The following is a 14,224-nucleotide window of genomic DNA, read 5'->3' on the forward strand; positions in this document are numbered from 1 at the left end:
TTTTTTCGTGCGCTGAAAACATTCCCAAATTCCTTAGCTAGCTATTGGCTGGTTGCTCCCTCTCGTTCTTCCGTTCGGTCCCGCCTCCGTTCTGTGACAGAACGCGTACAAAATAGCCCCCCTGGTCACTGGCCAAGCGCGAAAAGCACGAAAGATATAGTGTCACTAATCCCGTTAATGGGGACGGCAATCGCCGGGCGGATTCTAAGGGATGGCGTCACGGCCCTCCGAAAACGCACCACGAAAGCGCGGACAATTTAGAGTTGGTCCTTTGGTGCGCCAGCGAACGCCGGTTGTGGTCCAAAGACCGAGTCAGAGCCGAGAGTCGATAACACAAACGAAAACGAAATATATTCTCAGTTAAGGCAATACAAATAACACAAACACATGCACACTCGGCTGGTACCAGTTACAACTTCACAATATAACTCAGATGGTGTTTACACAACGGGAGCTAAACAAACAGATCACACGCAACAAATGCAATCACATGCATTAAACTATTCAATGACCGTTAAAGTCCTGAATAAACAATGGCGTATCCAGTCCACAATACTTGGACGGTAATCGAATGCTTCTCTTCAAGGAAACACTCACGCCAGCTCCAGCGTTGATCGTCGTAGCTCAACCGTCGTCGTGACTTGTCACGGCTCACACGGCGTCGTCATCCAATTCTTCCAAATTGACGATCGGCCGACCGCACACCATCATAAACACGTCTTCTTTGGCTAACGGAGCCACACTTCGCCTAACTTCACCATCACCGGGCCGACTGACTCACTCCGGTCTCCACTGTCTCACTGACTGCACTACTACTGACTTCTCGACTGACTCACTGACTGCACTACTGGTCGTCGCCGCTTGCACGCTTTTATCCCTTCTCCCCGGTTTCCAGAAGCGTCGGGAGGTTTCTTCGGCGTGCAGTATAGCGGAGGCCAGAGAAAGGGCGAGAGCTTTCTCGTAGGTTCGAATCGCGGCGGCATCGCTCGCGGATGCGTCACCCTTTCCTTCTAGAAAGATCCAGGCTTTGCCGGGCGTTCGATCGTGTTGACTGCGTCTGGCTCGAGTGGGTGAGGAGAATGCGGCGCGCCGGCGTCTTTTGATGCTTGTTTTTTCGTCGTTCGCGCTTCTTGGTCGCGCGACTCGCGCCGTTCTGTCTCGCAGCTGCTTGAAAGCGGCCTCGCGCGCGCTTTATTACGCTAATTTGTGACATATAGTCATCGTAAAAGGCATAGTTCCTCGATTTCACCCCATTGCGAGCGCGTCAGAGCATCCCGCCAAATCTGCGCTTCTTGCCGCTAGGGACACCTTCGCTCGGGCAGCGGAGTTACGTCTGCACGGAGCCTATAGGCAGGAACAGGCTCCGTATGTGCCAGTTCTCGTTAAAGCGAAATATGTCTTGCAATATTAATGATGCGGCTCTTTCACCGCCATACTACGAAGAGGAGCTCATCCAGTACATACACTGCGGTTAATGGTGTTGCTACGGTGCGATTCTGGCACCACTTCAAGGCAGCAATTCTCGATAAAACATCAGCATTAGATGCTCAGGAAATTATAGAAAGTCCTCCATGGTTAAAAAACAGCGCGAAGAAGACCTCACCGATTCTCAAAACAGGAGCCATGCGCCAACTTTGGGCAAGTGTTTGGGAGAATGAAATCTCTCTGCAACAGGTTTTCGAAGGAAAAAATTGTAGCGCAAAGCAACACACGGACAGACAGAGAGGACGGGACTGGCGCTATTCCAACTGTGTTTATTGAAGAAACGTACGTACATATATAAGGAACACAAGAACAGCAAGGGCATAACACTCGCGATAATCAGGTACAAAGCTAAGGGGGGATCATATCATATCTATTAGCGCCAGTCCCGTCCTCTCTGTCTGTCCGTGTGTTGCTTTGCGCTACAATTTTTTCCTTCAGAAGTCATGAACCAACTAGCCCAACAAAACGTATTGCTAAGGTTTTCGATTTCGATCACGTGTGGCGTACTCCTTAAAGGTCTTTTACACCCTCCTTCTTGAGGCTGAGAAGGGTGATGAGGAAGGAAAGGAGGAGCGGAGGGTTAAGAATAGCATAGCCCTGTGTAGCATACTACAGCATGGCGGTGGGAAAGGGAAGTGACGGAGAGGAGGAAGGAAATGAGGAAGGAAGAGTGCAAATGAAGAGGGAAGAGTGCAAAACCGTTACACGGTTTTGCTAAAACGCATTATCAACAAAGACGTCTACAAACACTTGCGGCGCCCATAAGGCGAGGTCGTTTCGCTTAGCGCTGATTACTGCAGATTGTCAACAGGTTTCGCTTCCTGTTGAACATAATTTCTAAAGAGAATTTTGCATTAAAGTTCAAACTAACGTCGTATATGCGAGTTGTTTGATCAAGCCATACAATTACTTAATTTGAGAGCGCGAACAAACAGGAGCCCAAGAGATCCAACTCACCAGAAAATTCAGTTAAAGTGGATGCTTGGGCCTGTTGGGAGGACATAGCGGAAAGAAAACAGCGCAAAAGACCCAGCACAAGACAAAAGAAGACACAAACAACAGCGCTGTTGTTTGTCGTTCGTTTTTTCTTGTGCTCCGTCTTTTGCGCTGTTTTCTTCCCGATATCCAAAAAATTCTCCTTTTTTTTCTTCGCGCATTACAAGGCGAGAACACGCGGTACGGAGAAGTTCAGGTCTTCTGATTGTTACTTGCTCCAGCAGTGTGGTCCGTGCTCCTTGGCTTGGTCCACGGACGCCGCGGACGTGCGGACGTCCGCTCCGCCAGTCCGGACATCCTTCTGTTATTACGACGACGCTGCCAACGAGCAGATTCTGGAAGACCGCGTTAGCGGACAAGATGACGCTGAGAACAGCCATACACGGTGGTACTTAGATTTAGGTGCACGTTAAAGAACCCCAGGTGGTCGAAAATTCCGAAGCCCTCCACTACGGCGTCTCTCATAATCATATCGTGGTTTTGGGACGTTAAACCCCGGATATTATTAACCACACATGGTGCCCCTCGCCACCTTCGCCCTTTGCCCTCTTTCCACAAGCGCCCCTCGCCGCCGCTGATGCATCTTTCACAAGTGCGGCGATACTCGGCGGCGGCACTTTCCACCAATCGATGTGCCCCTTTGCACAGTGACTGAGACGTCGCGCCAGCGTTGTTATCAGCAGTTATCGTTTGGACTCGCCATGGGCGGGACGCGTTTCATTCGCTCGAAGGAAGAATAGCGGTGAATGAAGGAGCGCCAGCGCGCACAGACGTGCGAATCGGCGCTAAAGCGCCGCGCAACGTACAGAAGCTGCCGCTGGCTTGCATCTTAACAGTGTCGGAAGGGCCTTCAATTGTTCCCTCTCTTCAATAATGACGTTCTCCAACACCCTTGCATGTGGCTCTGAGCCGTCCACTGTCATGAGCTTCGCAAAAAAGCGTCACCTTTTATTTCTAAAAATAAGCTCTTCTTTCGATTTTTGTATCCTTCATGCAAATAGGCTAAATGTACGTATCATACGTCCAATTATAGTGCGTCGATTCACTCCCTCACACGATAACGGAAGGAGACTCCACTAAACGCCTAAGTGCTGTCCAGCAATGTCATGCTGAACACGCTGGTTCCCGCCAGGCCATACCCTCTGAGGAATTAGTAAAGGAATAATTTACACCACTAACGGTGCTAGCACGTATCGAGGGTAATACCCTTGCTCTTAAACGTAAACTACTTTCGTATAGCTACATATGCGGTATATTAAGCCATAGTTGAAAACTTTGTATTGATTCTGACCACCTGATGTAGAGGAATGTATCCGGCAAGAAAGTTCGGAAGCAGCAGGTGTAAATGACAATTTCTTGAGTTCTCGCGTCATTTTGCTCAGTGGTTGGGGCGTTTGCTCGCGACAAAAGTTCAAGCCAAACAATTTTTCTCCTTCAGTAATCGGGTCTTACGCACTCAAGGAGAGGGTTTTAACAACGTGACTTACTAAGTACTCTTTGCAAAGGACGCTTGTGGGGGCTAGTTCTTTGAATTCACGATAACACAGTGTGGCGCGACTGGAGAGGGACACAATATGACACACACAGCGCTGCATGCGCGTTGTCTTGTCATGTCCGTGTCCAGTTGCACAGCACTGTTAGCTCTTGTATACTATTTGCAGACTCACACACGTGTACACCAAAAACAGCTGCACCTCTTGCGACGTCCTTTTGCCACACGACAATAACCGCAACCTGCCTTTCGTGCCCATCTTTTGTTTAACCCGTATAAAAATGTGTTTAGACAGTCTATAGACTGTCTGAACCCATTTTTATACAGTCTATAGACAGTGTAATTGCATTTTTGTAAGGGAACACCGCTGGTCCCGGTACTTTGGCGTCATCATGAGCGTGCGTGCTATGGGCGCTTTATACCATTCTTGCTAGGAAAATGGCGAGCGTCTAGTTTTGAACCAAACGAAGGGAAGCAAGCCGGATAATCATTATTTTAAGACAAAAAGGGACTCCTTTCAGCCCAAACTGTTTTTAGCATATAATCTACATGTCCTGGACACTTCGGTGAGCGTGAAGCGGTGATTAAACACCTTGTGCGCTATTGTTTTGTGTTACGGTGTCCAGCACCACTCTCTCCTGACCAAACTAGAGCAAAATTTCAATGCACTTAAGGGTGAGGCGGTTGCCGTGGGATGTGTTAGCACACCAAGGTTTCCACACTTTCCGAAAGTGCTTCCTCCAGTTTAGCGCTTTACATAAGGTGAACCATTGTTCTTTGTAGAAGGAAGGCCTTTAACAATTGTGCCTGTGTTCAGACAAGAACCCTGTATACAACGCAGGTTATACGCGTTAACCGTATATACAACGCAAGAACCGTATATACAACGCAGGAACCGTATATACATCACATGGCATAGTAACTCACGATGCGTTGGTTCACGAATCGCAACCCCAACCATGACTTCACTGTCTACATCACTCGTGGGTTCGGTGCTTAGGCAGGAGCAATCGCGATGGGCGTCATTGCTGACGTCAGCGCACACTTGCGGAAGAGCGCGCTCTTCCTAGAATCCAAGAGCAGAATGTGTAGAGCGATACGTGGTTGCACGTTGTTTTATCGGCACTCTACGTGGTTAGCAGGGCAGATCTGCGAGATTAATGGTGATGGTAATGATAAAATACTCCAATAATTTGATAGCATAATAATAATAATAATAATAATAATAATAATAATAATAATAATAATAATAATAATAATAATAATATCTGGGGTTTAACGTCCCAAAACCACGATATGATTATGAGAGACGCCGTAGTGGAGGGCTCCGGAAATTTCGACCACCTGGGGTTCTAACGTGCACCTAAATTTAAGTACACGGGCCTCAAACATTTTCGCCTCCATCGAAAATGCAGCCGCCGCGGCCGGGATTATTTGATAGCATCGGTGAGTTTGAAATTTAGTCCTACAGAGGCTGCGCTTTGAGACGCTGTCTGAGGCTACGCTTGCCTTCGCGTTGCGTGCAGAAAGCGGGTCAAGTACACGGCAGGAGAAATAGGTCTACGTTCCATGATTCAGAACAGAAGTATCTGAGACAGCGGACTAGGGCACAGATCGCAGACTGTGTGCATTCTTGCGACACAGTAATAACTTGAGACTGGATTTTAGGCAAATGCCTATTTTGTTCCTTGCGCGCATATCGCGCCATTTTGATATATGAGCCTAAATTAGAGGTTATAAGAAGGGCTTCTATAATGTTCTTTACTGCCTATAAATGCCTGTTTTTGGCGTTCATGCCTAAATGCTTACAAACGCCTATAAATGCCTATTTTCAAAATTGGCGCTTATGTGGATACTATTTACCCTCAAGTTTCTTTCCTGGGTGCAGTTTGAGACAGTTATTCATGTTCAACCATGGGGTTCAACCTAGTCCTCTAGACGAACCAACTCCCGGAAACAACCGTTAGCAGCAGTGACGTGGGACACGCCGGCGAGCATTTGCCGCCGCGCTGACATGGCGCGAGCGGTTGGCGAATGTGAAACCGCGGAAAGCCGCAGCGGGAAGGACAGTGAGGAGCAAAAAAAGAAATAAAAATGTGATGTGCGCACAGCTTTTGTTTTGTTTCTAATTTACTTTTTAAGGTGCTCACTGCAGTAGGGTAGCCAGAAATTTTTTTCGGGGGAGGGGGGGGGGGGTTCAACCGCACTTTATGTATGTGTTCGTGCGTGCGTTTGTATGTGTGCGTGTACATATACACATGCAAAACTGAAAAGTTTCGGGGGTCGGGGGAGGTTGACCCCACCTGAACCCCACTGCCTGGCTATGCCAGTTGTTCACAGCCAGGGGAGAAATTGGCTCTACGCGATTCGACCCGTCCAATAGGGGGAATCCCTCCCTTCTTGTGTTTTAGCGATCTGGCTATGCGCTCCTACTCTGACCGTCTCAGTCATGCCGAAAAGACAGCCAGGAGTTTGTTGATACGACAGTGGACACTTGACCGACCGTGCAGAACACGGGAGAGACCGTTGTGCGAACCGTTCGGAACAAAGCACAATCGCACGGTTGTTTCACTTGCGGCCAGTGGCGTAGGCAGACATTTTTTTCGGGGGGGGGGGGGCATCTCCTTGAGCAGACATGGGGTCTAGGCAGATAAGTGTGGTCGAGTGTCATTTTGTGCTCTGTATCCTATGGGAAAAAAAGTTTCGGGGGGGAGGGATGGCACGGGCCCGGTGTGCCACCCCCTGGCTACGCCACTGCTTCTGGCGCCATTGTGCCACCTTAAGCTATAACATTTGTGTTTTCCTGTCGTAGATAGAGGTCGCGCACGTCGTCGTTTGAAATTATTTGAATTTACGTGAAAGTGTATTGTGCCTATATTTACGATCATCATCATTATCAGCATCAGCATCATCAGCCTGTCTACGCCCACTGCAGGGCAAAGGCCTCTCCCATGTTCCGCCAATCAACCCGGTCCTGTGCTCTCTGCTGCCACGTTATACCTACAAACTTCTTAATCTCATCTACCCACCTAATTTTCTGTCTCCCCCTCACGCGTTTGCCATCTGTTGGAATCCACTCAGTTACCCTTAATAGGGCTGACGCGCTGGAGTTTTGAGTACTGTGGCGGAGCCTGGTGGCGTGCGCCGAAGTTGCTTGGGTAGTCAAAAATGGACGCCGACCGGCGAGTTACGCAGTTCTCAGTTGCTTTAAGGGTTTTACGTAATTTTGCGCATAGTTTCCAGGCTCAAAAAGTGCTTAAAACGTACGCAGGAACTTGTCCGCTATGCCTGCAGAGTCTGACATGTTTGACGAGCGATCCCTGCTTCAACAAACCGTGCCGAAAGCAGGTGGTGTGGGCGACGGCTCTGAGCAGCGCGCGGTCCCGAAGCGCGGTCGCCGCCGTTATTGTTGCGTGGTTAATTGCCTCGAACATGAGGGTAAGGATCCTAATGTGCGGTTTTACTGGTTCCCCTGAAAGCCGTACGAAGTGGAGCGACGGAACCGCGGGATACGTGCCGTCCGACGCGTGAAGTGAGTACGCGAGCAAAACGTGGTTTGCAACGTAACGTGCTGATTACTTTTCGTACGCGCGTGCACGCGTTTATATATATATATATATTCCCTGTGTGCAGTCCAGACGGCACGCCGTGGCTGCCGACGGCGATCACGAGGATATGCAGCCAGCATTTCGTGCGAAACGAGAAAAACGATGCCATGAGTCACCCTGCGTATGTGCCTACGATTTTTCCGGCAGCTTACAGCCGGCTGCTTCCAGCGGCCGGCTGTAAACATTGCGCGCCGTCGCTTCTCGACCGCCACCGCACGCTGACAGAATTTGACGAATTCCCTAGAAGCAAATGTTGAAAATTACGACCGTGCATGGGGAAAAAGTGTGTTTGCGACTGAATGCGGCAGAAAACGGCACACGACGCGAATGCGCTCATTCGGGCCGCCGACGGCTAGCCTTCGTCTGGACCTTTCTTGATTCCGTTTCGTCGTGTAATGCAAATCATGTCGGTTTTCTTAACAGCAATCTTTTCGTTTATGCACTGTCGTTAATCGCGCGAGCATGCCTCGTAAAACTTAACTCGAGTTCAACGTCGTATGAGATTCGCTGCACTTGCGAGTTGCAGCGCGCCGAAATGGTTCCTTCAATCTCCTGCACGTCGTAAACATACTTGACGTTGACGAGCTTCTTGCGTTTACGCAGATTGCTTGGCCTGAAGAACTCAGCCACGCCAGAAACTGGCCGAGATCCAAAGCGCAGCACAACCGACAGCGGCGGCTCCATTGCGCATCTGAGCTTAGTGCTGCATGCGGCCGCCTGTCTGACTACTCGAAACCAAAGAACTTGTCGTAGGGGGCGCTTTTTAGCACCGTTTTCGCAGCGCCGCCTGGGCAGCCAGTCAGGCCTATGACCACCGGTTATCCTGCCGACGTGCTACGTGCCCGGCCCATGTCCATTTCTTCTTCTTGATTTCAACTATGATATCCTTAAGCCCCGTTTGTTCCCTGACCCACTCTGCTCTCTTCCTGTCTCTTAAGGTTACACCTATCATTTTCCTTTCCATCGCTCGCTGCGTCGTCCTCAATTTACGATATTTACGATATTGGAGGCCTAAAACGTTGTTTTGCCTGCCTATTTCTGGCGCCTAAAACGACATCTTTTAATGCCTAAAAATCCGGCCTCTAGTAATAACCTTTATTCGGGTTTTACGTCGCAAAACCACGATCTGAATATGGAGGGCGCCGTAGTGGCGGGCTCGGGAAAGTTGACCAACTGGAGTTTTTTAACGTTTGCCTTAATCTACGCACCAGGGCTTCTAAGACATTTCGCCTCCATGGAAATGCGGCCGCCGCGGCCGGGACTCCATCCTGCGACCTTGGGGTCAGCAGAAGAGCACCATGTCCACTAGACTACCGCGGCGGTTGGCATGACAAATAGGTACGCTCCATGACACTGCTTCAGAACATAAGTGCCTGAAACAGCTGGCAGGGACACAGATCGCAGATTGTGAGCATTCGTTAGACAGCGGGCGTGTATTTAGCGGACAGATGCATTGCTGCACAACGTCGCATATCGGCGAGCTGGTATGCGCAATGTGTTATCTAAGTTCTCTCCGTACAGAAGCCTTGGTTGCGAGTCTGAAATCAGATCTTCAGCTCACATTGTGGAGGCTTGAAAGAGCTCTGCGCCCTCTGGCGTCAGCATGGAGGCAATTCACGCGCCACCCTCAAATCGGCGTTTTTTAGAAGCTGGGGCTCAAGTACCTTCCACACGTGGTGTTTCATAGAAGCAGGCACATAAATATACACTCTCTGTGGTCATTAAGCCATTTCAGGCTGCTCACATGCGACTCGAGGTTAACAAGGTTCTCAGTCGAGGAGCCAAGATTGTGGCAGCCTCACTCTATAGCCATCTTAGACACCGCACTAGTCGAAGGCGAAGAGCAGGTTACGGAACAAAACCCGTAAGAAAGATCCGGTAGATATCATGCAGATAGCGCTAAGAACAGACACCACTGCTTCCTGCAAATGTTGAAGTCTCTGGAACGCCTTTCAAGTATGGACCAAGCTCTACTGCTGTCCATGTAACGGTAGTTTGTATTGTAGAAGTGCTTGTATTGAGGCTTCTTGGAAATAGAAAAAGCAGCGATGCAATGTTTACGCTTTATGTGAGATGTGCTTGTCTTGTGTCTTGCTATAAACTTTGCAGAGCTGCTTTTTCACTTTAGAAATGCGTCGTTGAAGCAATGCATTTTTAAAAAGTGAGCTGCAAAGAGGGCATGTTTCCTTCTTTTCCAGTGCATCCGAACCTATTCAGTTTGTCTTCCGGTTATCGCTCTGACTTAGCGTTCCACTTTTTTTTTTTTAGCGTAAGACGGCCCAACTGAAATAAGTATATGCTTTGACCTCCCCTGAATAATATACTCCGTATGCTCTTTTTGTAATGCTGGATGGAAATGTGACGTCCGTGATTTTTTAGCGCTGCAGGCTGCTGTGTCGCGCTGTCATAAACTTAAAAAATTGTAAACATTCCTGAGAGAAACTTCAGAATATGGATGAACTGTACTGTTAGATAGTGTGCTTCCTTGTACCTTTTCTGACATAACGCCAGGGATAAGCGTAACAGATTCTGAATACCTGAAGTTACGATGGTGACTCCTCGTAGTTTAGTAATGCGCTGGTCCGATACCGACAGAATCATTCTTTGCGTTATTATACACTTTAACAGACAATAATTATGCTGCTTTTTATATTTTCGAGCCGTATTTCTGTATACATCTATCGGTAACAATATTTCGCGCTCTTTTTGTTTCTTATTTTGCCCTGTTACCTGCTGCTTAGCGGACAATGTGTCGAGGTGGGAAGCTCGAGGACTCTGGTTCAACTTTCAGCCATGGCGGCCGCGTTTTAGTGGGGACTACATGGAAAAACAACCATACTGCTAGGTTTAGACGCAAGTTTAGGAACCTTATCTCGTCAAAAGTAATGTGATAAAGGTACGGCTAGTCTCGATACAGTCTTTGTCTGTGGCACCTTCTTCGGCATACTGAATGGCTGTAGTATGAAAGAAGTTTTACTAATAAATGGGGGGCTTTTTGCAAGAGTTATCTGCAGAACCTACTCGTCAAGGAAAAGAAATAGTGAAAACAACAAGAAATATAGAAAAGTAAACAAACTTATTTTCAGAACCAGGCTGTTCACTTCTTTGTGCAAACATGGCATTATGGTGTCTGGCCTGATAACACCTTTAGAACAAAAGCTGGGAGTTAACCATTTCTTTTCTGTGGTTAACTTATGTGCCTTCTTTAACCAGGCAGATATGTTTTGGACTGTAACTGCAACACCATTAAATAGGAAATATTTCGTTGGCAGTTATGTTCGCGATCTCCGTGCTTGCCATCCATGGCACCGTGTAGACCACCACTTTCTGCCCACCTAGCCTCCCACCCACTATCTGCCCACTTCGCCCACTGTCCACCAGCCAAACCTACTGCCCACTATTCACCCACCTTGTCCACCATTCACGCACCTTCTACCCACTTTGCCGCTACCCACTATCCACCCATCATCCACCCACTGCAGTAATTCACTATAATGCTGGACGGTGGTTTCCACAATGACCACCATTTTTTTCCAATAGGGTGGACCCGTATCTGGAGTCCCCCACTCACTATGACGTGCCTCGTGATGATATATTTTCTTAATCATTATGTTGACCTTGATGGTACGCGTTTAGCGGTGAGTCCGTGATGCGTTTATTAAAGAACTAAAGAACTAGCACAGCTGAAGCGATCAGCGGTCCGAAACGGAGCAAGCACGAGCACCAACAACCGTCGTCGTCTTCGTCGTTCACTGGCGCTCCTGTCTGCGCCATATTCATTCTATAAATTACTCCACCGAAGAAAAGGAGCCATCCTGGCGACCTAGGGAACAGGTATGATTGGTGGGTCGTAGTGCGGCTTCAGTCGGTCGACCTGAGCAGTCTCGCGGCCACGGCGGCGCCGGTCTGCGGATGATTGAACGGGCTCGACAACATAGTTGACCGGAGATGCTTGACGTAGGACGCTGTAGGGGCATTCATACTTAGGTAGTAGCTCTGTGGAAAGACCAGGAGCAGAGGAGGGAACGCGAAGCCACACCAATGTTCCAAGCGAATATGACTGGGGAGGCAGGTTTGCGTCATGGCGGTCCTTCTGGCGTGCTGGGTCTTGTGCGGTTAAGGAACATGCGAGCTGCCTGCATCATCGGCATAGGTGGCGACTGCAGATAGAGTTGCGGACTGTCAAGCGTCCGGGTGGTTCAGAAGAATGGTGCCTATAAATGAGGAAGGTTCGCGGCCGTAAAGAAGAAAGAAGGTAGAAAATCCTGTCGTAGACTGAGTGGCGTTATTGTAAGCGTACATAATAGAAGTTAGTATGCGGTCCCAGTTGGTGTGGTCAGCGGAGACGTACATGGACAGCATGTCGTCCAGTGTGCGGTTAAAGCGCTCAGTCATTCCATTGGTTTGCTGATGGTATGGGCTGGTTGTCCGATGCACAACGTTGCATTCACGAGGAGGGCTTGTACGCGGCTTCAGAGAGGAACGTGCGTCTGCGGTCGCTTTGTAGCTCGCGAGGCGCGCCGTGGTGAAGAACAAGTTTGTGAAGTATGAGTAAGCCGACTTCACGTGATGTGGCCTCTGGCAGCGTGGCAGTCTCAGCGTACTGGGTCACGTGATCAACAGGGACGATCACCCAGCGGTTCTCATCAGGTGTGCACGGAAGGGGGCCGTACAAATCTATTCCGATGCCATCAAAACGTCGGGAGGGAAAAAGCAACGGCTGGAGCGGTCCAGTGACTATACGCGGTGGGCTCTTCCCGCGTTGACACTTGAAGCATGAACGCACATATTGGCGGACGAAGCGGTACACACCACGCAAGTAGTACCGCATCCCGAGGTGTGCATAGGCTTTGATTACACCAGCGTGGCCGCACTGGGGATTCGCGTGAAAGTATGCACATATATCGGCACGTAGATGGCGAGGAATCACCAACAACCATTTGCGACCACCAGATAGATAGTTGCGGCGGTACAGGAACCCATCGCGGATGGTGAAATGTCGAGCTGTGCGCCGCAGCGAACGAGTGGCGGTACGTGGTGAGGGCTTAGATAGGAACTCCATTAGAGACTATGCAACGGTCCTGGCGCTGCTCAGAAGGCATGTCAGAGTGTGTAAAGGACGCAGAATCGTTGCTGGAAACAGACGCATTTCCACAGCCATGGGGAAGTGGAGAGCGAGAAAGAGCGCCGGTATCTGAATGTCTGCGGCCTGACCTGTAGACGACGCGGATGTCGTATTCTTGAAGACGTAATGCCGATCGAGCTAGACGACCAGATGGGTCTTTTAGTGAAGATAACCAGCAGAGGGCGTGGTGATCAGTCACGAAATCAAATGGGCGGCCATATACGTATGGTCTAAATTTTGTGATTGCCCAAACGATGGCTAGACATTCTTTCTCCGTGACCGAATAATTTTCTTGAACTCTGGTGAGACTGCGGCTTGCGTAAGAAACGACGTACTCGTCGAAGCCACACTTGCGTTGAGCAAGAATAGCGCCAAGGCTGACTGCACTGGCGTCCGTGTGGATTTCGGCAGGAGCGTCTGGGTCAAAGTGACGGAGAATCGGTGGCCATGTCAGTAGATGACGTAATTTCGCGAATGCGTCGGCACAACCGGAATACCATGCCGTGACACCTTGGCTGTCAGCAAGTAGGCGTGTTGAAGGGGCCATTATGAATGTGAAATTACGAACGAATCGTGACCAGCGGTCGGAAGCGGAGCAAGCTCGAGCACCAACAACCGTACTCTGCCTTAGTCTTTCACTGGCGCTCCTGTGTGCCCCCTATTCATTCGACAACCTGTTGGCCGTTCCAATGCGGGCCAGAAGCAGCACCTCTCCAACCAGTACAATGCATGAGAAACAACTCGAGAAAAATGACATAACCGAACATAATACATAAAAAAAACAAAAGCGTATGCGTAAGCAAAATATTCTCCACGTACATCGCGCAAATTATACAAGACCACAAATGCAAAGTTAACAAAAAATGTTGAAGTAACATAAGCAAACACGGACACTTAACCGTGCATAAGCGCGATATTCCGTTCTTTCGGCGCCTAAAAACCACGGAATTAAAATTTCGTGTTCTGTGTATAATGGTGGGGCAGTATAAGTCGAGTATAGGGATGGTCGATTAAAATTTTTAATCAATTAATCGTTAATCGTTAATCGATTTAGCCTTTAATCGATTAATTGCTTTCGGTGGAATCTTTTAATCGATTAATCGACATTTTTAATGGGTGCTTTAAAACCGATGTCTCTTTGTTTGAGAGGCATCGTTCGTGTTTAATATGGGCCCAAATCTTTTCATTAGACGCGCTGACGATCCAAAATTCCCACTTTCGAAAGTGTCGACGACGGGCCCCTTTTGTCCAGTGTGCGAAAATTCACACTTTCGCACATTGTACATAAGGGGCCCGTCGTCGTTGGTTGATGTCGCGGATTCAAGTATCTGTGCCTATCATCCCTGGACTATTCGGCAGCCGGTCGCAATTTCTCGAAGCCTGCCTACTCGAGCTCATCGAAATCGGAGGCGCGTTCGGGGACCACACTGGTTGGAAAGTCGTAGTTGAAACATGCAGTGTGGCGGAGGGTGAGGAAATCCCGAGAAAGGTAAAAGAGAGACGAGGAGAAATTAAATA

The sequence above is a fragment of the Rhipicephalus sanguineus genome, chromosome 8 (genome assembly GCF_013339695.2).
Source record: "Rhipicephalus sanguineus isolate Rsan-2018 chromosome 8, BIME_Rsan_1.4, whole genome shotgun sequence".
Taxonomy (NCBI): domain Eukaryota; kingdom Metazoa; phylum Arthropoda; class Arachnida; order Ixodida; family Ixodidae; genus Rhipicephalus; species Rhipicephalus sanguineus.